This window comes from Nicotiana tomentosiformis, chromosome 1 (genome assembly GCF_000390325.3).
Source record: "Nicotiana tomentosiformis chromosome 1, ASM39032v3, whole genome shotgun sequence".
NCBI classification, from domain to species: domain Eukaryota; kingdom Viridiplantae; phylum Streptophyta; class Magnoliopsida; order Solanales; family Solanaceae; genus Nicotiana; species Nicotiana tomentosiformis.
Genome location: NC_090812.1, coordinates 68798737 through 68821800, shown reverse-complemented (window position 1 = coordinate 68821800; position 23064 = coordinate 68798737). Strand labels below are relative to the sequence as shown.

At 38.0% G+C, this 23064-nt stretch overlaps 1 long non-coding RNA gene across 1 annotated transcript; it reads left to right on the top strand.

Annotated features, from left to right (window-relative positions):
- Window positions 1-2319: 2319 nt before the first annotated feature.
- Window positions 2320-4418, top strand: LOC138898340 (uncharacterized). Its single transcript, XR_011410828.1, has 2 exons — window positions 2320-3945; window positions 4281-4418. It is a non-coding gene; the product is annotated as an uncharacterized lncRNA (long non-coding RNA).
- The last annotated feature ends 18646 nt before the right edge of the window (window positions 4419-23064 follow it).

Here is a 23064-nt window from a genome sequence, read left to right as displayed (position 1 = left end):
ACATTTCTTGGGCAAACAAAGTAATCAATTATATTTTTCCTTAATTCTTCTTCTTACCTATTTCTATTTCTCTCCCCCTATTCAGCATGTCTATTCTCTTTAGCAAAATTTTATCAAAAACGAAAGGACAAAAAAACTCTCTCCCGTTTACCTAACTCTCCTTTCCAGGCTAGTCAAATGTCCAGTCTTCCTCCTCCAATCACTTCTACAAAATTCTCGTTCTTCTGCAAAATAACAAAATAAAAAAACACATTTTGTTTTGTTTGATTAGCTCCTTTACTATACCTATAAGTAGAAAGAATAAGAAACCAAAATTAAACTACATAATCACAGGCAAGAATATTTTACCTGCAGTTCCTAATGATAGTAGCTTGGAAACATAGTGCTTGAATTAATACATTGAAAAATAGTACTTAATAAAAATAATATGGGTTGATTAACTCAAAATCTCAGCAATAATCATCAATTTATATAGGAAAAGATATCAGCAATTGGGCAATCACTTTAGAAGGAGGAAAAAAGGAGAAGAGATGCGTTTTATCCCATTAATACGACAACCATGATAAGGGAGAGAGAGTGTTTCAGTTACTACTGAGAGAAGTAAATAAGCGACTGTTAGGTGAGAAAAAATAGGAGGAGCGACAGTTTTTTTTATTCAAAGCACGTAAATGTAAAAAATAGAAGACAAAAAAGAATAGAACTGAAAACTGTCAAAAATAGGAGAAAATAGATAAATACAAATGCTGGTCACAGGAGGTGACACATCACCTTTCTTATTCCCAAACTTTTTATATATATATATATATATATATGTGCTGGGAATGAAAGTATTTATAGAATAATCTAGTTATAATTGGTCCCTAATATTATGCCACATGTTGCAAGCATTGTTGGCATATCCCGTAGATTCATAGGTGGAGCTAAGAATTGAAGTTTATGTGTTCTAAATTTGTCACAGAATACATAGCTCATCTTAGTTATTGGGTTCGCAATTAAATATTTATATATATTTAATAAATTTCTAAATATAAATATAATATTTAAGTAAAAATGATTGGGTGGTTGAACTCGTACATAATAGACTAGCTCGTACGTTGCGTCCGGAGGCTTTGTAACTATTGAGGAGTTAATGTAAAATCCCAAATATCACAGAGTTTGTTGGTTTGAGTGAGTTGTCTACCTGGATGTTGGCGACTATCCGAATGACCTATTCCAGTATGGTATTATTCATTATAGGTGGGGTGAATCCGGGATGAACTTCGTGTGGTTCTTCGACTAGATGACTTCAGCTGATCCGAAGTGACTAAGGGGTAGGGTGCATAAGAATAATGTTGAATAAGATGTATTAGTAATGCAGGGGTTAGTAATGTACGCATTAATTTTGCAGAAATTATTTTTTATTCACTGTTTGATGTGGTGTATTAAAAATTAAAATGCATTGCATAATTTTAAAAATTAAAATGCATTGCATAATTTTTAAGAAAATTAGTTGTTTACAAAAATAGCCTTCATATTCTTTAGCTTTAAGGAACTTTAAGCACAATTTTATCTTTAACTATGCTAATGCATGCATTAATAGCCTTGATATTGCTAATACCATAATTTATTATTTATTAGTTATACATATAAGATAATACCAAATAAGTTGTATAACTAATACTTGCATTAATAATACATAGGTTGAAGAGGTATATCAAACAAAAGATTAGTAATATCAAAAGCTAATGCATTCATTATTTTCTCTAACGCATCCTACCAAATCACTCCTAAGTGTTCGACTTCTGTACTGTCAGCCACATGTCTAGTTCTTTTTTTTTTTTTATCAATGCACATGTTACTCCTAGTTATCATCCCCACAAATAATGGCATAATTAGTAGTGGGAAAGAAGGCATAACTATTGTAATTTGCAATACAGCATAGCAATACATTATTATTTATAGACTAGGGGAATCTTAATAGTTCAATTGATTAATTACTTGAACTTTTATCTTATTAGTGAGAGTTCAATTTTTTACTTTGTAATCTCCTCTCCATTTATTCTTCCCCTGCTCCATATAATTAATATATAAAAAAATCATCTATAGACTATGCTGTACCCGTGTAGTAGGTATATTCACAAAGATATTGGTGAATTTTGTAAACATGAATGCATCTATCAGTACACCACATCAAGCCCAATTACAGTCTACTGCTATTGAGGCCCAAACTGGAGATACCAAGGGCAAGGCCCATTTATAGATAGGACCCAATACACTTGTATTTCACTACACATTGTATTTTTTTCTTTTACTTGATAACATGTATATAGACTAGACACACTGTACACATAACATTAATTGAACATCACAGAAATAAGAAAATATCTTCTCTCTCTTCTCTCATCTTTTCTTCCGCTCGAACTAGGATTTTTTTCATATCTGATTTTGCTCAAATGCTGAGGTTTGGTTGATCTAACATGGTATTAGAGCTAGAATCTAGCTTGTTCACGTTCTCCGCATCCGATCGATGTTACCCTCGTCGGTTTTCTCTGGTGATTTTTCCGATGGTCGAACGACTGGTTCGTCGAAAAATTAGGGTTTTTCCCTTCTTCTTTTTTTTTTTATCTCCGATCAAGTTGTTTCCTCTTCTATGTGTGCCTAGAATAGCTCAATTCCAGTTCAATTTCATAGATTCTGCAAAGGCCTTACTTCTTTGGGTTTTGAAAGAAGACGGTATAATTTCTTCATCATTTTCTCCTTTTTTGTTGCGATTTGTTATAGAAATTTTGTGGGAAATATCGTTTGCTATACGTAGAACTGTAGAATTGAACATAATGGGAAGTACTCCTAGTTTGACATGTACTAGTGTCCCTATTAGTCACAATGCCGATGGATTCACTATTCTCTCAGTTGATTCTTCACATCCGTTTTACATTCATTCATCAGATAACCCTAATACTCCCCTAGTGTCTCCTCCTTTGGATGGTCGTGATTTTTTTGTGTGGCGAAAGAACATGCTAGTTGCTCTTTCAACCAAAAATAAACTCGGAGTGATAATGGGAAGGAATCCTCAACCAGAACCAAACTCTCCTTATTATTCTGCTTGGGAGAGATGCAATGACATACTCATTGCATGGATGACCAATTCCCTGACTAGAGAGATTTCCATTAGCCTTATAGGATTCAATATTGCTAAAAATATCTAGAAAAACATAAATGAAAGGTTTGGTCAATCCAATGGGTTGAAATATATTCAAATGGAAATTAGTGCTACTACTCAGGGATCTTCAGACATAAAAACATATTTTACGGGTTATGGGATGAACTTCATGCTACTTATGTGGGTCCAACCTGCACCTGTGGGGCTCTACCTATACTCCTAGAAGATCAACAACTTTTTCAGTTTCTTAGTGGTCTAAATGGCACATATTCTTCATGCAAAACCAACATCATGATGATGTCTCCCATGCCCTCCATAAGCAAAGCTTATTCCATGCTTCAACATGATGAACATCATAAGGAGAACACCACTCACATCCCCAGTATCTCAAATGATTCAGCTTCTTTCTCTACTTCTGCTGGGCAGAGTTCCAATAATAGGTCTTTCTCTCAAAGAATTCAATTTGACTCAAAGAAGCAACTTTCATCTTATGTCTTTTGTAAATAGTGCAAGAAGTCGGGTCACACTATTGACAAATGTTATAAGTTTTATGGGTTTCCCCGACTTTAAATTCACCAAGGGCAGAAAGGGTTCAGCTTCTTGTGTGCAAAGTACAACCACTGCTCCAGATTCTAATGATCTAACTTCTGCTCCTCATGGTTTCACTAAATAGCAGTATCACCATCTTCTGAGTCTTCTTCACAAGACACATGTCACACCTAATCAACATGCACTTGCTTATCCTGCTTCCGGTTTTACCCCTGAGACTCCCTTTGGTGACAATGCTGCTTTTGCTAGCTTTGCAGGTGTGTTATGTTCTGTAGTCAGTAGTACTGATTTTCATGTTTGTGGATTATCAAGATTAGATGTAGATTCTTGGATCTTAGATTCAGGGGCAACTAATCACATAATACCACACCAACACTTTCTTCACAACCTCAAACCATTGTCTGTTCCTTTTCTAATTACTCTACCTAATGGTTACAAAGTAAAAGTTCTATCTACTAGCTCTTTACACTTAAGACATGATATAACTTTATGCAATGTACTTCTTGTTCCTTCATTTCACTTCAATTTGATATCTATCCACAATTTGATTGTCCAACTTGACTGTTTTGCAATTCTTGCTTGTTTTCTACAGGCCCCTTCTCTGAAGAGGCCATTGGAAATTGGTAGAGCTGCTAAAGGATTATATTTCTTGTATCTAGATACTTCATCAACTTCAGTCTGTCCTGCTGTTCCTTTCTTTAGTATAAATGATTCTAGTGTTTCTACTGTTGCTCCTATTTGTACTTCTCTTTGTTCTGACAATGTAACCTCTTGTCATGCTTTTAATGATTCCTCTAAAATTCATAATGTACCATGTAATGCTTCACCTGTTGAAAATAAAATTGATCTTTTTTGGCATCAAAGACTAGGTCACATGCCTTTCAATAAGATGAAATCTATTTCCTTCTTATCTAATAAACTTTTATCTAAACCATTTCTCTGTTCTGTATGCCCTATGGCTAGACAACAAAAGTTACCTTTCTCTGACAGCACTATTCACTCTAATGTCCCTTTCCAGTTAGTACACATTGACATCTGGGGTCCATATCACACAAGGACCTACAATGATTTCAGATATTTTCTCACTTTAGTTGATAATTTTTTCAGAGTAACTTGGACTCATTTACTAAGCTGTAAAAGTAATGCACTCTCTGTCTTGAAGGCTTTTGTTTCTATGGTCAAAGTCCATTTTCATTCAAATGTTCAGACTTTTAGGTCTTACAATGCTTTTGAATTAGGAGGTAGTTCTGAATGTCAAACTTTCTTTTCTACTAATGGGATCTTACATCAAACCTCCATTCCCCATACCCCACAACAAAATGGAGTGATTGAGAGGGAAACACAAACACCTTCTAGAGGTATCAAGGGCATTACTATTCCAGTCTAAACTCCCCTTGAAATACTGGGGTGAATGTGTTTTGACTTCCACATACTTAATCAATAGACTTCCTTATTCTGTTTTGCAAAACATCCCCTACTTTGAGAAGTTACATGGTTTCTCTCCTTCCTATGAACACCTCAGGTCCTTTGGATGTTTCTGCCATGCTTCTTCTCCTAAGCCTGGCAGAGATAAGTTTCAAACTAAATCCATTGCTGTTGTCTTCCTTGGTTATCCTTGTGGCAAGAAATGCTACAAGCTTCTTGTCCTCCTTAATCATTCTATGTTTTACTCTAGAGATGTTATTTTTTTATGAGACTGTCTTTCCTTATCATTCTAATGATCCTTCCACATTTCATCTTCCTACCCCTCCCACCTTTGTTGATGCTCCTTTCCCTACTTCCTCTTCTTTTCCTTCACAGTCAGACTTACCTCATATCCCTTCCTCTCCCAGTCCACTTTCTATTTCTCCTGTTCCTGATTCTTCTCCCCTGCCCAATCTTCCATCACCTCATATTCCCTCTCCTCCTACCCAATCCCCAATTTCCCCTAACCTTCCCACACTTTCTCCCCTCCTCTAAGAAAGTCCTCTAGACTAGTTAACCCTTATTCAACCTCACTGATTATGTATGTTCCCATGTTAACTCTTCTGCTCCTGCCCAACTCCCCTTTCTGCTAAGTTGTCTACTTCTGACATCCTCATGCATGAACCTCAGTACTATCAACAGGCAGTTTCCCCATCCTGCTTGGCAACAAGCCATGTTGAAAGAGTTTGAAGCCCTTGATGCTAACCATACATGGGACATAGTCCCTCTTCCACCTCATAAGAAGGCCATCCATACTAAATGGGCTTATAAGATCAAACAGAAGTCTGATGGCACCATTGAGAGGTACAAGGCAAGACTGGTCATAAGGGGAGATACTCAAAAGGAAGGAATTGACTACAATGAGACATTTTCCCCTGCTGTAAAGATAACTACCATCAAATGTTTGCTATCATTGGTTGTCAAGAGAAATTAGACTGTCTTCCAACTTGATGTCAACAATAATTTTTTGCATGGTGACTTACATGAAGAAGTTTACATGAAAATCCCTCATGGCCTTGAGGTTGTTCCTATTTCCTCTTCTTCTTTTCATGCTTCTTCTCTAGCCTAAAGACTCAGGAAGTCTTTATATGGTCTTAGGCAGGCCTCTAGACAATGGTTTTCAAAATTGTCTGAGGCACTGCTATCCAGAGGCTATTCTCCAAGTAAAAATGATCATTCCCTCTTCACCAAGTCCTCTGATGGCTCCCTAGTTGTCCTTGTAGTCTATGTTGATGACATCCTTCTTGCTGGGGGTGATCTCTTTGAATTGAATGGTCTGAAGTCCTTTTTGGATGCTTAATTTAGGATCAAAGACCTTGGCTGTGTGCACTATTTCTTGGGGTTGGAGATATCCAAACATCCTGCTGGATATATTATGAGCCAACATAAGTATGCTTCTGATCTTCTCTCTGAATTTTACTGTGATCATTTTAGTCCAGTTGTGACTCCCCTTGATCCTTCCTCTAAGCTTTTGGTTGATATGGGTGAGCCTATTGTTGATGCTAGCACTTATAGAAGGCTCATTGGCAAGCTCAACTTTCTTCAGCATTCTAGGCTAGATATTTCATTCTCTGTACAACATCTAAATCAATTCTTGCAGCATCCTCAAGTGTCACACATGTTGGCTGGTATTCATGTCCTCAAGTATATCATGAATGACCCTGCTCAAGGTATTCTTCTCTCTCAGTCACCTAATTTCTCTCTCAAGGCTTATTCAGACTCAGACTGGACAGCCTATGCTAATTCTCGCAAGTCTGTTACTAATTTTTTCATCACTCTGGATGGTAGTCCCATTTCCTGGAAGAGCAAAAAGCAGCCCACCATCTCACTCTCTTCAGTAGAGGCTGAATACAGGGCCCTCAGGATGGTAGTTGCTGAATTGTCATGGCTTCGCAGACTTTTGGGTGATCTTGGTTTACCTATCAATTCTCCTATTCCTATTTATTGTGATAGCCAGGCCGCTCTACATATTGCTAGGAATCCAGTCTTTCACGAGCTCACGAGCGCACAAAACACATTGAGGTTGATTGTCATTTTGTGCGCGACTGTTTACATGATGGCCTAATTTCTTTACATTTTGTTCCTTCTGATGCACATGTGGCTGATCTTATGACTAAATCTTTGTATGATGTTGTCCATCGAGGCATTATGTCCAAGCTGAGAGTGTTTTCATCCTCTAGCTTGGGGAGGGAGTGGGGCATAAACATGGATGCATCTATCAGTCCACCACATCAAGCCCAATTACAGTCTACTGCTATTGAGGCCCAAACTGGAGACACCAAAGGCAAGGAACCCAATACTGTCACACCCTTTATTTTTACCTTATTAACCCTTTTTAAATTATAGAAGTGATTTTTAAGCTTGAAAGGGTTTTCGAATTGAAAGTGACAATTGCGTTTCAAAGGATTTTTCATAGTCGCCACCTGACATTTGGTTTCAGTGTGCCAGGCCATCATTTTTTTTTTTAAAATAACAATTTTCTTTCAAAACACATTTAGACTTCAAAGCATAGTCTGCACCAGAAATTTCGAGTAAGGGGGTTCATTTGACTTGGGGGAGAAGGTGTTAGGTATTTTCCAAGTCCCGTGAAGATCACGGTTGCATACATGGTCTAGTTGGCTTTAAAGGTACTCCAATTGAGGTAAAACACACACAAAAGAAGTGTAAGCACAAAAAGGTTCAAGGTCGTCTCCACCTAATAAAAGAAAAGAAAATAACATAAGTGAATCAAATTATCCTACTAAGCCTCTGTGATGATGTCGCCTCAGCCTCCTTTTACATTCACTTCGGGGAATTCACTTTGGGGCATTCTTCTGATAAAAATATTTACAAACTCTACGTGATATTCCCCCGAATATAAATAAAAGGGAACGACCTCTCACCTCAACAACTAAAATATAACGTCCTAAAAGTTTGCCAACCAAGTTGACGACTTAAACATGCTCCTAATGATTTGAACAATAACGTAAAATCAATTAAAGATATCTAAATCCAAATTATCTTTCACATTTATGCCCAACCCCTGGGCCCAAGGAAACAAGATAAAACAACAAAATTAATCAAGACATTCTTAAGTTCAACCCCCTACAGTCCAATTCCCGTTAATTCACGATCATTTCCCAATGACCCAATACTTGTCTCAACCAATAAATTAATACCCACTTATAAGGCTTGCAAGTGGGCCGGTCCAGGACCGCGGGCCAGACGGTTAAACGGGCCAGAACCGTTTGGTCCGATTTTAGCGGGCCTGGTCCGGTCTCATGGGCCGGTCTTATAATTGGGCCCGTCAGGCTCGGGACCGTTTGGCCCGCCAGGGCCCAGGGACCGGCCCGGTCCCTTAGCGGGCCCAACGGCTATTTAAAAAAAAAAAAAATCGTTGGACTGTCAAAAATAGCCGTTGGGCTGTCAAAAATAGTCGTTGGCTATTTATGAAATAGCCATTTAACCCCTCAACTTTGTTTTAATCCCAAACTTTTTATAATTACATTTTTTCCCTATTTTCAACTATAAATACCCCATCATTATTTCATTTTTTCTTACAAAATCATCAATCTATCACAATCTCTCTCTAATTTACGTCTACTATTGCTTACTTTATTGTTACAATTTGTGAAACAATTGTGAAGTTGGTGAATTGAAGTCTTCAACGACAATCAATTTCCAACAAGTTGTTCGTCAATTCGGTAAACTCGTTCCAACTCTTAAGTTTTAATATTATAATTTTGTTTGTTTTATTTACTTTGCTTGATTAATTAAGATGGCTTATTCCTTAAAAAATATGTTTATTAAAAATAAGGGAAAATCGAAGAGTGGTGAATCTAGTGGCCAATATGTTCCTCCTCCACTTCCCCCGGCTCCCCGACCCAAACATGTTACCCGTCCTACACCTCCTATTCTTGATAGCGATAATGGTTTATTACAATTTATCGAGAGTCAATTTTTCCATAATGTTGCACCCGGTGAATAATTAAACCATGAATATATGAATGTTCTTTATGGTAATCCAACTATTGATGAAAATGATGATGAAGAAATAGATTTTGATGAAACGCAACCGGATGATGATACACCCATTAGTCCTGCTCCTGAAGTTAACCCAACTAATAATAATCTAGATAATCCCCCATCTGACCCTCATATTAGTGCCCCTACTTTTTCTAGACAACCTCCTAAACGGGCAGAAACATCTCTTGTTTGGCAATTTTTTACTCAACTAAAACATCTACGATTGAAATTTTTTACTCATCGCATCTTTTAAAATATTCTCTAAGTCTACTTCTACGATTTGAATAAAAAAGCCAATTAAGAGCCATTTTAACCTTTTCAATTTCAACATTTAAAATTCGCATGCCATCACCCACAATTAAATGGTAAATATGACAAATACATCTAACATGAAAAATATTACTAAATGGACTTAGTATCGTGGTAAGCAAGGCTACAGCATTTGTGTTACTAGTAGCATTATCCATTGAAACTGATATTATTTTATCACTAATGCAAAAATATCTACAAATATCCGCAATCGTGCTAGAAATAAACTGCCCTGTGTGACGTAAATTAATTATTCTATAAGCAATAATGCGCTTTTGCATTATCCAATGCTCATCAATCCAATGACTGGTAACAGTAAGGTAATCACAGTCATTACCACTTCTACCAATATCAGTTGTAATAGCAAGATGACAATTTATATGAGTAAATAAATAGCGCAAATATTGTTCATATTCATGTTTATATTTATAAATATCACTCTTTACGGTTGTGCTAGGAAAACCTTTATAAGTAGGATTATAAATTTTTCTAATATAATGCACAAAGTGGGGGTTAGAAGGAAAACTATAGGGTAAGCACATAACAGTGACCATTTTTGCCAGTTCTTCCCGATCTTTTTTTGGATCATAATATAAAATACCACCGATAACAGTGTTAATTCCCGGTTGAAATTGATTTGACCCGGTTAGGAGGTCCTCAATTTTGGTATGAAACTGTTTATAATGGTTTAGCACTTGAAGATGAGGAGTTGTCTAAACTTTCGAACGCAATAGCCTCAATTAAAATAAATGTTCAAACTATTTATAATGCTTATCAAGTTGCATTAGATCATGCTAGACCAAATGTTCCAACTCCTTCTTCTTCTAGTTCTCAATCATCTAAAAGAACTGCGGGAGTAAGAGCACTTAGTGCTTGGGCAGGGTTCAGGGGTTCTCAAGGTTCTAGTACTAGTGATTTTTCACAACTAAATGAGCTTGAAGTTTATTTGTCACAGGAATTGAGGAAGTGAATCCCGACGGCTCCTTTAATATTTTGGAATGGTGGAAGGACAAAGAAAAATACTTTCCGATTCTTTCAAGGATGGCCCTAGATATTTTAACTATTCAAGCTTCAACAGTGGCATCAGAGAGCGCTTTCAGTCAAGCAAGACTTCAACTCGGTGATTATAGAGCGTCTATGAGGGAGAGCTTGGAAAAATCAGTACTTTTCAGAGATTGGATCCGTTCGGAAAGAAGAAATTTTGGACTTGCTGAATCACAACCAGAGGTAGACGAAGCTTATGAAGAAATACTAGCTGAACTTGCGGAGGATGATGCTTCGCCTGGAAGAGGTGATGAGCAAGCTTCATTTCCGCCACCACCAACGGAAATTCCTCCGGACCTTGAAAGATTTATGAAATTTGTAAGAGATACCATGTAAATTAATATGTAACTTGTATTTTGGCACATCTTGATTAGTTTCTTTTTCTTCTCAATGGTGGTATTAGCACCTTGTTGTGCTCATTCCATAGGGGGGAGGAAGACTAAGAAAGATATTGTCATGGTTTTTAATGCTATAATAAAAATATAACGCATTGATTTGAATATCTCTTTACAATATTTTTGTTCTTTTATATCTTAAGCTATACATATAGTATAATATAGTATAGTATATATATATATATATATAGTATACATATAAGCTTATATATATACTATACTATAGTCTATACTATATATACATCTCATAAGATATATAAACTATATTCGATATACTATATATACATAGTATACTAGATATACTAGATATATATAGTAGATATACATGTATATATAGTATATCTTAAGATGTATATATAGTATATAAATCGAATATAGCTTATATATAGTAATATGTATATATATTATAGTATAGTATAGTATACATATAAGCTTATATATATATATATATATGTATATCGAATATAGCTTATATATTTTAAGTTGTATATATAGTATATACTATACTATACTATAATATATATATATATATATATCTTACTATATATATTATATATATCTTAAGATGTATACTATCGAATATGATTTATATACTATGTATATATAGTATAGTGTGTGTGTGTATATATATATATATATATATATATATATATATATATATATATATATATCTTAAGATGTATATATAGTATATAAATCGAATATAGCTTATATATCTTAAGATGTATATATAGTATAGTATAGTATATATATATAAGCTTATATATATATGTATATCGAATATATCGAATATAGTTATATATCTTAAGTTGTATATATAGTATATACTATACTATACTATAATATATATACATCTTACTATATATATTATATATATCTTAAGATGTATACTATCGAATATGACTTATATACTATGTATATATAGTATAGTGTGTGTGTATATAAGATGTATACTATAGAATATCTTAAAATGTATACTATAGAATATGACTTATATACTATGTATATATAGTATAGTATAGTATATATATATATATATATATATATATATATATATATATATAAGCTATATATAGTATAGTATATCGAATATACTATGTATATATAGTATAGTGTGTGTATATATATATATATCTTAAAATGTATATATATACTATAATATACTATATATATACTATAATATATATACATAGTTTATAAGTCATATTCGATAGTATACATCTTAAGATATACTATATATACATCTTACTATATATATATATAGCTTATATATCTTAAGATGTATATATATCTTAAGATCTACTATACTATACTATATATATATAGTATATCTTAAGATGTATGTATAGTATATTTTAAGATTTATACTATGTATATATAATATAGTATATATATATTTTAAGATGTATATATAGTATATAAATCGAATATAGCTTATATATCTTTATTACTATTTTTTTTCCTCTAACTTCTATTAAAAAAAAATTAAAAATAGAAAGTTTCTGTTGGGCCCGTTTAGGCCCGTTTAGGCCCGTTTGGGCCCGGGACCGGCCCACTAAATTCGGGCCCGTTAGTTCGTGGTCCCGGTCCCGAGCCGGTTCCAGCAATAAGCCCGTGAAGCCCAGGACCGTTTAGGACCGGACCGCATAGGACCGGCCCACTTAGGACCGGGCCTGCGAAGCCCACTTAGGACCGGGCCTGGCCCACTTGCCACCCCAACCCACTTAATTGACTTTACTTACAGAACAAGAACAGTTGATTTGTATTAGTAGTTAAAATGATAATTATTTACTAATAGAATGAAACATCTCCTTCCGGTGACTGAATCTCAACAAGTAATTATCAAACATTCAAGCTAATCACAACATTTGTCAATTAGTTCATATAGCTCCAACAATCACATATTTGATTAAAAGGAAATATAATAACAGATAAGGGAATAGAATGGACCTTTAGTCGAAATTTCTTTTCCGATTAAATAATAGAACCTTCAAAGTCACATAGATATGCTCTGTTTGAAAAGAGCGAAACAAGAAAATCCAGCAACAAGCTTTAGCCGGAAAAATGAACTGAAATTTTCAAAATTGAACCGCGTGGGAACCTTCAACCAGATAACCTCGACGATCTTGACGGACTGAGGAAAACCAAATAATTGACGAAATCCCCAACGAAATCTGGAAACCCAATAGATGATAGCCTTGAACCAAACCTCGAAGGCAAGATGACGAACTAAACCAAAAATAAAAATATTTTGACTTTTCCGATGGTGATTGGCGAAGCTAAAAGATTGGAGGAATCGTGGTGGAAGGATGAGGCTATGGTGGTTAAATGGCGGTGGCGAAAGTTTGTAACACGGAAGTGAGAATAGACAGAGCTGGGTTCTTGGAGATGAGAACGGGCAGATCTGCGAGAGTGGGCGAGAAGAAAATTAATCTTCCTCTATTCGCTCTAAAACCTAGCCCTCTCTATTTGTTCCCCCTCCTTATTCTCTCATTGTTTTTTGCTCAATTCCCGTTCCACACTCGTTGTTGCTCTTCTAATTATTGCCCCCTTCATTTTATTCTCTGTCTAGGGTTATATCCTAGAAAATTGAGTTCTTAGCTTGGATCGGAAGAAAATGTCTCCAAACAATATGGACCCCCTGCTATGTGATTGTGTTTGTTTGGAAGATCTTGTTAGCAATCTTTTCCAAGTGATTCACTGTGATCTTATCAGGAATATGTGCCTTATTCAAAATTTCCATCAGGGCTTTGCGGTGTTCATCTGAATGTATCAGTAAAGATAAAAGAGAGACCTAAGCAGGTGTTTTCCTTAATTGCTCCACAATGGAGTAGTCTTGCACTTTCATCTTTTTCAGGAACTCTTCGGCCTCTTTTTCGGTAACCGGCTTCTTTACTGGGATTTGGCTATCCTTGAATGGCTTGGCCTTCCTTAATTCTTCTGGGGCGAAACACCTCCCAGAACGAGTCAGTCCTCCAGTTTCATTGACTTTCTCCTCCACTTCTTTCACTTTATACGTTACTATCACTTGTTTGTAATTCCTCGGGACAACCTTTGTATCAACCAATGGAAACTGGGTCACTGGCTTATTGACAACAGGGGTAATATGAGCCCCTTTTACGACTACGACAGGCTTGCTTGGGATCTCTGGCACAACCACTTTCGGCTTTTCGTGACTTGCCCCAATATCCTTCGAAGTCCCTTTCACGACCAATACATGTGGCTTCACGTTGAGCATGCTTAGTTTTTCTGTCACCACTTCAACTGTCAAGGGTGTTGCTTTGGTAAGAGTCTAGAGCCTTAACCGAATTAACTTCACTGGCACGAATCATCATGACGGAGTTGGAAGAATTCCTGAACTCCCCATCCTTACGAACTATTTCAATCATGTGTGACTCTGCATAGGCTGGCAAAGGATTTTGGTTGATGTTTGGCGCATCCGGGCTTTGGACTACAATTTGATTTGTATCAATAAGCTCTTGGAGTGCCCTCTTCAAATTCCAACACTTCTCTGTGTCGTGCCCTGGGGCATCAGAACAATATGCGCACCTAAGAGAATAATCAAGGTTCTTTGGGGGTGGATTTGGTATCTTTGCCTCAATCGGCCTTAACACGTCCAATTGCCTCAACCTTTGAAACAAATTGGCATAGGACTCTCCGAGAGAGGTGAAAGTTTCTTTCTATTATTTCCCTTCTCTCCTATACTCCGGCCTTGGTCGAAAGTTTGGACCGGTAGGGTTATGGGGGTGGATAAGGATTTTGTGGAATTGGAGCACGCCATTGCGGGTAAGGAAGGGGTTGAGCATATGATTGTGCGTGATGAACATAGTATTGGGGTGGTCTAACTGAGTATTGAGGGTCTTGCGGTTGGAAATAATGTTGGGGTGGATTATATGGAGCTTGGGTGTAGGCTTGGGGTTGGGGTCAGGACTGAGCGTACTGGTAAGGCTAACCCCTTGGGCCACGCCATGGTCCAGAGACAACCATAGAGACATCATCCTTTTTCTTCTTGCCTACCAAACTTCTTGTGCCATTCTGGATTGCCTGTGTAGTTGCTTTTATGGCGGAGTAGCTCATGATCTTGCTTGACTTGAGTCCCTCTTCCACCATTTCTCCCATCTTTACCACATCGTTAAAAGGCTTACCTATGGCTAAGATCAGGTGGCCAAAGTAAGTAGGCTCCAGGGCTTGAAGAAAGTACTCGACCATCTCGTCCTCTTTCATCAGAGGATTGACCCGGGCAGCTTGTTCCCTCCATCTGAACCCGTATTCCCTAAAGCTCTCATTAGGATTCTTTTCTACCTTGGTCAGGGATAGGCTATCCGGGACAATATCTATATTGTACTGAAAGTATCGGGCAAATGCCTGAGCCTTATCGTCCCATGTATACCACCTACTAGCATCTTGGCGGGTGTACCATTTCAGGGCTGCCCCACTCAAACTCTGACTGAAATAGGCCATTACTAACTCGTCCTTCCCACCGACGCCTCTCATCTTACTTCAATAACCCCTCAAATGGGCCACAGGATCCCCATGTCCGTCGTATAGATCAAACTTTGGCATCTTAAACCCTACGGGCAGTTAGACGTCAGGAAACAAGCACACGTCCTTGTAAGCCACACTTACTTGGCTTCTTATCCCTTGCATGCTCCTCAAAGATTGCTCTAAACTCTTCACTTTCCTGAATATCTCATCTTGCTCCACGTTCTTAGATGGCTTCTCGGTTTCAACAGGAGGCTCAAAGTGAGGGGTATAACAATAAAGATCCGGGACCTTGAAAGTTGGTTCTGGAGCATAGTGTTGGGCATCAGGAACTTTGAACGCGGGTTCACTGAAAGATCGGTGGAGGGTAGCTTGTGGAGGGGCTACAAAAATAGGAGTGGATATTAGACGGGATATGAGGTTGTTTTGGCTGGTGGAGCATGGAAAGGTTGGGACGAGATGCCAGTGTAGTTGTGGTAAGGGGTAAAGCCTGGTGCATGTTGAAGGAAAAGGTCAACGGTAGTGGGAATCTGGGCTTGTGATAGCGGTGGGATAGCGGTAGGGTTTTCTGTGTAGTTAGTGGGGAATGAGGGTGGAGGATGCCCCCTGATCCAAGCCTGATACATCTCTGCCATTTGCTGTTTCAACCTTTGGACCTCTTCTTTCAACTCAGACTTTGATTCCACAATATCTCTCGAAGGGTCAACAATACCTGCGTCCAATTCTTTGCTAGCCATGAGTGCCTTGCGCTTTGACCTAGTGTTGTATGGATGACTCGCCAAAATGCCAACAAACTAATCACCTTCCTGTTAAGCAAAATTCCTTCAACGTTTTGAGAATCAGTAGATACAAGCTCCCAATTCACAAAAATCCATCCGAGGAAACAACAACAATGTTGAACAAGGAACCGCGACCAAAATTCATGAACGGAACTCGAATCGGCACTGGAAAACTCAAAACCCAAACGCAAACTCAAAACCAAACTTCAATCAAACCCCATTTTTCGCAACCAAAAATTCCGAAATTGGAACAGAAGAACCAAGTTTTTTTTATTTTTTCTAAAAAATTTAAACCAACCTAAAAATCTAAAAAAGTGTGAAAAATGGGCAGAAGAACTCTCTTGATCCCCTAAATCTGAGAAAAATACTCCCTTATATAGGTAACCTAGAAGCTTCTATACTTGTCTCCCAAGGATTCCGAAAATCCTTCCAAAATCAAGAAGACCCTCGAATTGGCGGGATAAGACAAATGTAGGGAGTAGATCGAGTGTAACTCGATCCTACGCCCCACATTTTTCCTATTTTTGCCAAACACATACAAATCCGAAAAGAAAAATGGGAGAAACCACGTGAATCAAGCGAGGTTCGTTATGTGTGAGAGTTTGTTGAGGCTACGTGGCAAATAAGGGGGGACAAAAGAGGGCTCGGACGAGTCCACTCGTTCGATTTTGGTGAGTGGAGGTGGGGGAAACGGTGGGCAGAAGCGTGGGAAAAGAAAGGGTGCGGCTGGATTTTAGGGTTAGGTTTTTGGGAAATATTAAGGTTTTATATGGTTGTGGAGAAGGTTATGGGCTGTTAGATCTAAGAGGAATGGAAGGCTCAGATTAAAAGGGAGTGGGAGGGTCGATCTGGTAAGGTTCAAAGGGTTATGGGGCGGGTTAATGGGTCAATGGGGAATGGGCTGTCCGAAATTGGGCCTTTGGTGGCCAAATCAAGTCCAAACTAGACAACTAATCCAAAACCCTTTCTTCTTTGAGTAAAAATAAGAATACTATAAAGATACTAATCAATTTATATAAAATAAAGCATTAAATTAAAGTAAATTGTACTATAAAAATTCAATATGAAAATATTTTTGGCATTTTTCAAGAATAAAAGTAGATAAATATAAAAATCCTAATAGAATATAAATAAAATATTAATGAAACTATTTTTGTGTTTTTAGATTTATGTATTTAATAAAATTTTAAAATAAAATAAAAAATAAAATAAAAGGTAGACTAAATCTTATTAAAACAACTCAAATAAATATTTAAAATATCAAAATACCTTTAAAAACTGTGTGAGTTAAAAATTACGTGCTTATAAATACACTTGTATTTCACTACACATTGTATTTTTTATTTTACTTGATAACATGTATATAGACTAGACACACTGTACACGTGACATTAATTGAACATCACAAAAAATAAGAAAATATCTTCTCTCTTCTCTCAATCTTTTCTTTTGCTCGAACTAAGGTTTTCTTCTTCTCTTATTTTGCTCAAATAAGAGAGTTTGGCTTATCTAACAAATTTGGGCAGACAATTTGAAGTGAATACAAAATTACCAAATACCAAAACTTAAAAGAGAGAACTTTGGAACAGTCGTTGGGTCGTTAAAATAGCACGGGCTAGCCAGTTTTTGGATTTGTAATTCAAAAATAGCCAACGTTTGCAAAGTCATTGAAAAATAGCCATTATTTTGTTGCAACATGGAAAGTTCCAGCATAATATACTGGAGATTGGAGCACTTGTGTATGAACTTCCAGCATATTATGTTGGAACTCCAACACATTATGAAATTTCAGCATATTATGCTGGAAGTTCACATATAAAAAATTCTAACTCTAGCATATTATGCTGGAATATTTTTCGAATTTTGAACAATGTTTTTGTTCAGATTTATCTTTACATGAAATGTGACTAAATTTCGATTACTTTAGAAATTATGACTATTTTTTAAGTACCACTTGTAAATCTAGCTATTTTTGAATTTCACCCTTACCCCTTCATAATTCGTTCATCAGGCTGAGTCATTCCCACGAGTCCAAAAGGAGAGGATTCCTATTGAGAAGCTTGGGCCTAATCGATCCACTATTTTACCACAATTCACGAGCTAATTATAGGCTTCAAACGAACACAAAAGTAAATTCGAATTCAAGAGAAAAGCGAGAGGGTACAATATTTGATCATCTTATAAAAAATTAATAATATCTTTAATTTCTCAAAGTTAAAGATACATATTGTATACAATTAAAATCGATCCCACCCAATTTTTCTATCTGACCAGGATCAGGGAGCTGCATCGAAGGTCGGCCCCGTAGTGGATCAGACCAAGGTACGAGGACAAGGTACCAAGTTCGGGATTCGAGGTACCTGTCGAAATCGAAGACATCAACGATCGAGACCGAATGAGATAGGCATCGAGCAAGATCGAAGATAACATAATAACGGAAAGGCGAAATATTCGTGACTGGTCGAAGATCATGGCGAAAATCTCGGAACGGTTAATTAGCTAATCATGGGATTTCCTTCTGTAACTAGAGTTATACCATAAGTAGAATTCCTCTACTATATAAAGGGAAGTATTAACCATTTGCAAGAGGTATTGTTCTCGCATAAAAAGGCTAATATAACGCTTTCTCTTTAGCTTATACTCTCTTGTTCATCAGCTAGCTTTATTTTTAATTGTTTTGGTATCAATCAGTTCGGGGTACCCTAGCTCGAGGGTTGAATTCCGTTTCAATACTGGTTCGCTTTACTTTATAGTTCATTTCTATTATTAATCTTCATATTTATCAATTAGTATTAGGTGAAATCACGTGTCCTTAAAACCACATTATAAGTTTAATTGTTATCCAATTTTTAGGGTAAACAGTTTGGCGCCCACCGTGGGGCTAAGGATAATAGTGATTGCTTAATACTGATTCCGATAACACACACTGCTTTACACTTGTTCTCGTAAGAATCTTTGTTTTCAGGATAAACATGTCAAACTTACAAGCATCGCCTACTCAAAGTGACAACGGCCTCGGATTTCAGGAAAATGACAATATAGACGCCCCAGGGATCGAGGCACCTCAAGCTGACCTCGAGGGAGCACCAATTGCAAATCTCGTCGATGTCAGTTCACATGTCGCCCTAAATGCAAATTTAGGCGTTGATCCCGAAGGTAGCATACGCAGGGAAGTTCGATCAGGTGGTCGAGGAACGCAGGGTAGAGAAGATGGTGGAGTTAGCCTCCAATTGATATTCAAAATGTTACAGGCTTAACAAGCCGCTATAGCGCAACTACAAAATCAACACCGAACATCGAGTAGGATCGGACCAGAAGTCGTCCACAGGACCGAGCCTGTGCCGGAAAGGTCGAACGCCAACGATTCGAGGACTGACCCGCCATTATAAAAATGCTCGAGGAGCTCACTAAACGGATTGAATCGAGAAAAACGAAAAATCGAGCAAATGACAAGAAAGTAGAGACATACAACTCCCGAGTTGACCAAATACCGAGGGCACCGCGATTCTAAAGGGTATGGATCCAAAGAAATTCGTACATAATCCTTTCCCTCCAAGTGCGGCTCCGAAACCCATTCCAAAAAAATTTCGAATGCCAGAAATTCCTATGTATAATGGGACCACCAACCCTAATGAGCATGTCACTTCTTATACATGCGCAATAAAAGGGAATGACTTGGAAGACGATGAGATTAAATTTGTTTTACTGAAGAAATTTGGAGAAACCTTATCGAAAGGAGCAATGATATGATACCACAATTTGCCGTCTAATTCTATCGATTCTTTCTCCATGCTTACAGACTCCTTCGTAAAGGCACATACCAGAGCTATAAAGGTTGCAACTAGGAAGTCGGACCTCTTCAAGGTGAAACAAAGAGACAACGAAATGTTGAGGGAATTCGTATCTCGGTTCCAGATGGAACGCATGGAACTACCATCGGTCACAGACGATTGGGCTGTTCAAGCCTTTACTCAGGGTTTGAACGAACGAAGTTCGGTGGCATCACGACAGCTAAAGCAGAATTTAATTAAATATCCAGCGGTAACCTGGGTCGATGTACATAATCGGTACCAGTCAAAGATCAAGGTCGAGGATGATCAATTGGGGACCCCTTCCGGTTTCGTTTATCCAAACAGGCCCGTCGGCAGAACTCAAAGGGATATCGACAGAGAACCCCGGTCGAATAGAGATCGGTATCAACCATACAATGCAGGTCGTAGAAACAGCGGCCTAGGACGCAATCCCATCCGAAATGATCGAAGGAACGATCGAGGACAGAGCTCTCGAGGGCTCATGAGCAAAAGTTGCTTCGATAAACATGCTGATCCCACAGAAGCACCACGATTATCAGAATACAACTTCAGCATCGACGCATCAGGTATTGTGTCAGCCATTGGGAGAATCAAAGATACTAGATGGCCCAGACCCTTACAAACAGATCCATCCTAAAGAAACCCAATCAAATATGCAAATACCATGGTACACATGGTCATAGAACCGAAGACTGCAGATAACTAAGGGAGGAGGTGGCCCGTCTATTCAACGAGGGTCACATTCGAGAATTCTTGAGCGACCGAGCTAAGAACCATTTCAAAGACAGGGATGCGAACAAGAAAAACAAGCAGGAAAAACCACAACACGCGATTCACATGATCGTTGGTGGGGTCGATATTTCACAAGGGCCAGTGTTCAAACGCACTAAAGTATCAATCACCAAGGAAAAACGAACTCGACACTATGGGCCAGAAGGCATTTATCATTCAATGAAGAGGAAGCAGAAGGGATCTCACAACCCCACAATGATGCTTTGGTAATCTTTATCCTTATGAATAAAATTCAGGTTAAACATGTTTTAATTGATCCAGGAAGCTCGGCCAATATTATTCGATCGAGGGTCGTGGAACAGCTCGGCCTACAAGGTCAGATCATACCCGCATCTCGGATTCTCAATGGATTCAATATGTCGAGTGAAACAACTAAAGACGAAATCATCCTACTAGTAAATATAGCCGGAACTATTCAAGAAACAAAGTTCCATGTGATCGAGGGCGATATGAGATACAATGCACTGCTCGGAAGACCATGGATTCACAACATGAGGGTGGTCCCCTCAACCCTTCATCAAATACTGAAATTCCCAACACCGAATGGAGTAAAAATAATGTATGGGGAATAACACGCTGCCAAAGATATATTCGCGGTCGACGAAGTAATACCAGTATTGGCGCTTTCATTAACAAAGGGATCAGAGTCCAAAGGAAAACAGGAAGCTAAATAGCAACCACAACCACTAGCCTCGACTCAGTCGGAGAAACAGGGAATGGACGAGGACGGTGACTACTGGATCCCTCGATCCTTCATAATCCTCGAGGATTCTGACGCCACTAAATTGTCAGTCGAAGAGCTGGAGCAAGTCATACTGATCGAGCATCTACCCGATCGAAAGGTATACCTAGGTACGGGGTTAACCCCCGAGCTCAGAGAAAAACTCATAAATTTCTTATCAATAATATGGATTGTTTTTCTTGGTCCCACCTAGATATGGCAGGGATCCCGCCGGAGATCACTACACATCGACTAATCTTGGACCCGAAGTTTCGCCCGGTAAAACAAAAGAGAAGGCCCCAGTCCGAGGTAAAACATGCATTCATCAAAGACGAGGTAGCCAAACTTCTCAAAATAGGATTCATTCAAGAAGTAAAATATCCTGAATGGTTAGCAAACGTAGTCGTAGTCCCTAAAAAGGGAAATAAACTTAGAATGTGCGTAGACTATAAAGATTTACACAAAGCATGTTCTAAAGACTCTTTTCCTCTGCCGAATATCGATCGCATGATCGATGCCACGGGTGGCCACGAGATCCTTAGTTTTCTCGATGCCTACTCCGGGTACAAGCAAATACAAATGAACCTGGAGGATCAGGAAAAGACTTCGTTCATCACTAAGTACGGCACCTATTGTTATAATGTAATGCTGTTTGGACTAAAAATGCTGGTGCCACTTATCAATGCTTAGTAAATCGAATGTTCGAAGAACAAATAGGTAAATCAATGGAGGTTTATATTGACGATATGCTAGTTAAGTCCCTGCGAGCAGAGGACCATTTGACACATTTGCAGGAGACCTTCGATATACTAAGGAAACACTACATGAAACTCAACCCAGAGAAATGTGCATTCGGGGTCGGTCCTGGCAAGTTCCTCGGCTTTATGGTATCAAATCAGGGTATCGAAATTAACCCCGATAAGATCAAGGCAATCGAAGACATCACAGTCGTGGACAATGTTAAGGTCGTACAAAGATTAACATGGCGCATAGCTGCCCTAGACCGATTCATCTCGAGGTCTTCAGATATAAGTCACAAGTTCTTCTCATTGCTCAAAAAAGAAGAACAATTTTGCATGGACCCCGGAATGCCAACAAGCATTGGAAGAATTAAAGCGGTACCTCTCGAGCCCGCCATTGCTTCATACTCCGAAAACAGACGAGCAACTCTACTTTTACTCAACAATCTCAAAAATCGCGGTAAATGGGGTCCTAGTTCGAGAAGAGCAAGGTACGCAATTTCCTGTTTACTATGTTAGTCGAACTTTAGGTGAGGCCGAGACCCGGTACCCATACTTAGAAAAATTAGCGCTTGCCCTAATAAGCGCCTCTAGGAAATTAAAACCACATTTTCAGTGTCACCCGATCTGTGTGGTGATTACTTATCCCCTTCACAATATTTTGCATAAGCCCGAACTTTTAGGCCGATTGGCCAAATGGGTCGTCGAGATTAGTGGGGTAAGATATCGAGTATCGACCCCGAACGACCATCAAGTCTCAAATCTTAGCGGATTTCGTGGCCGATTTTACGCCAACCCTCGTACCCGAGGTCGAAAAGGAACTATTATTAAAG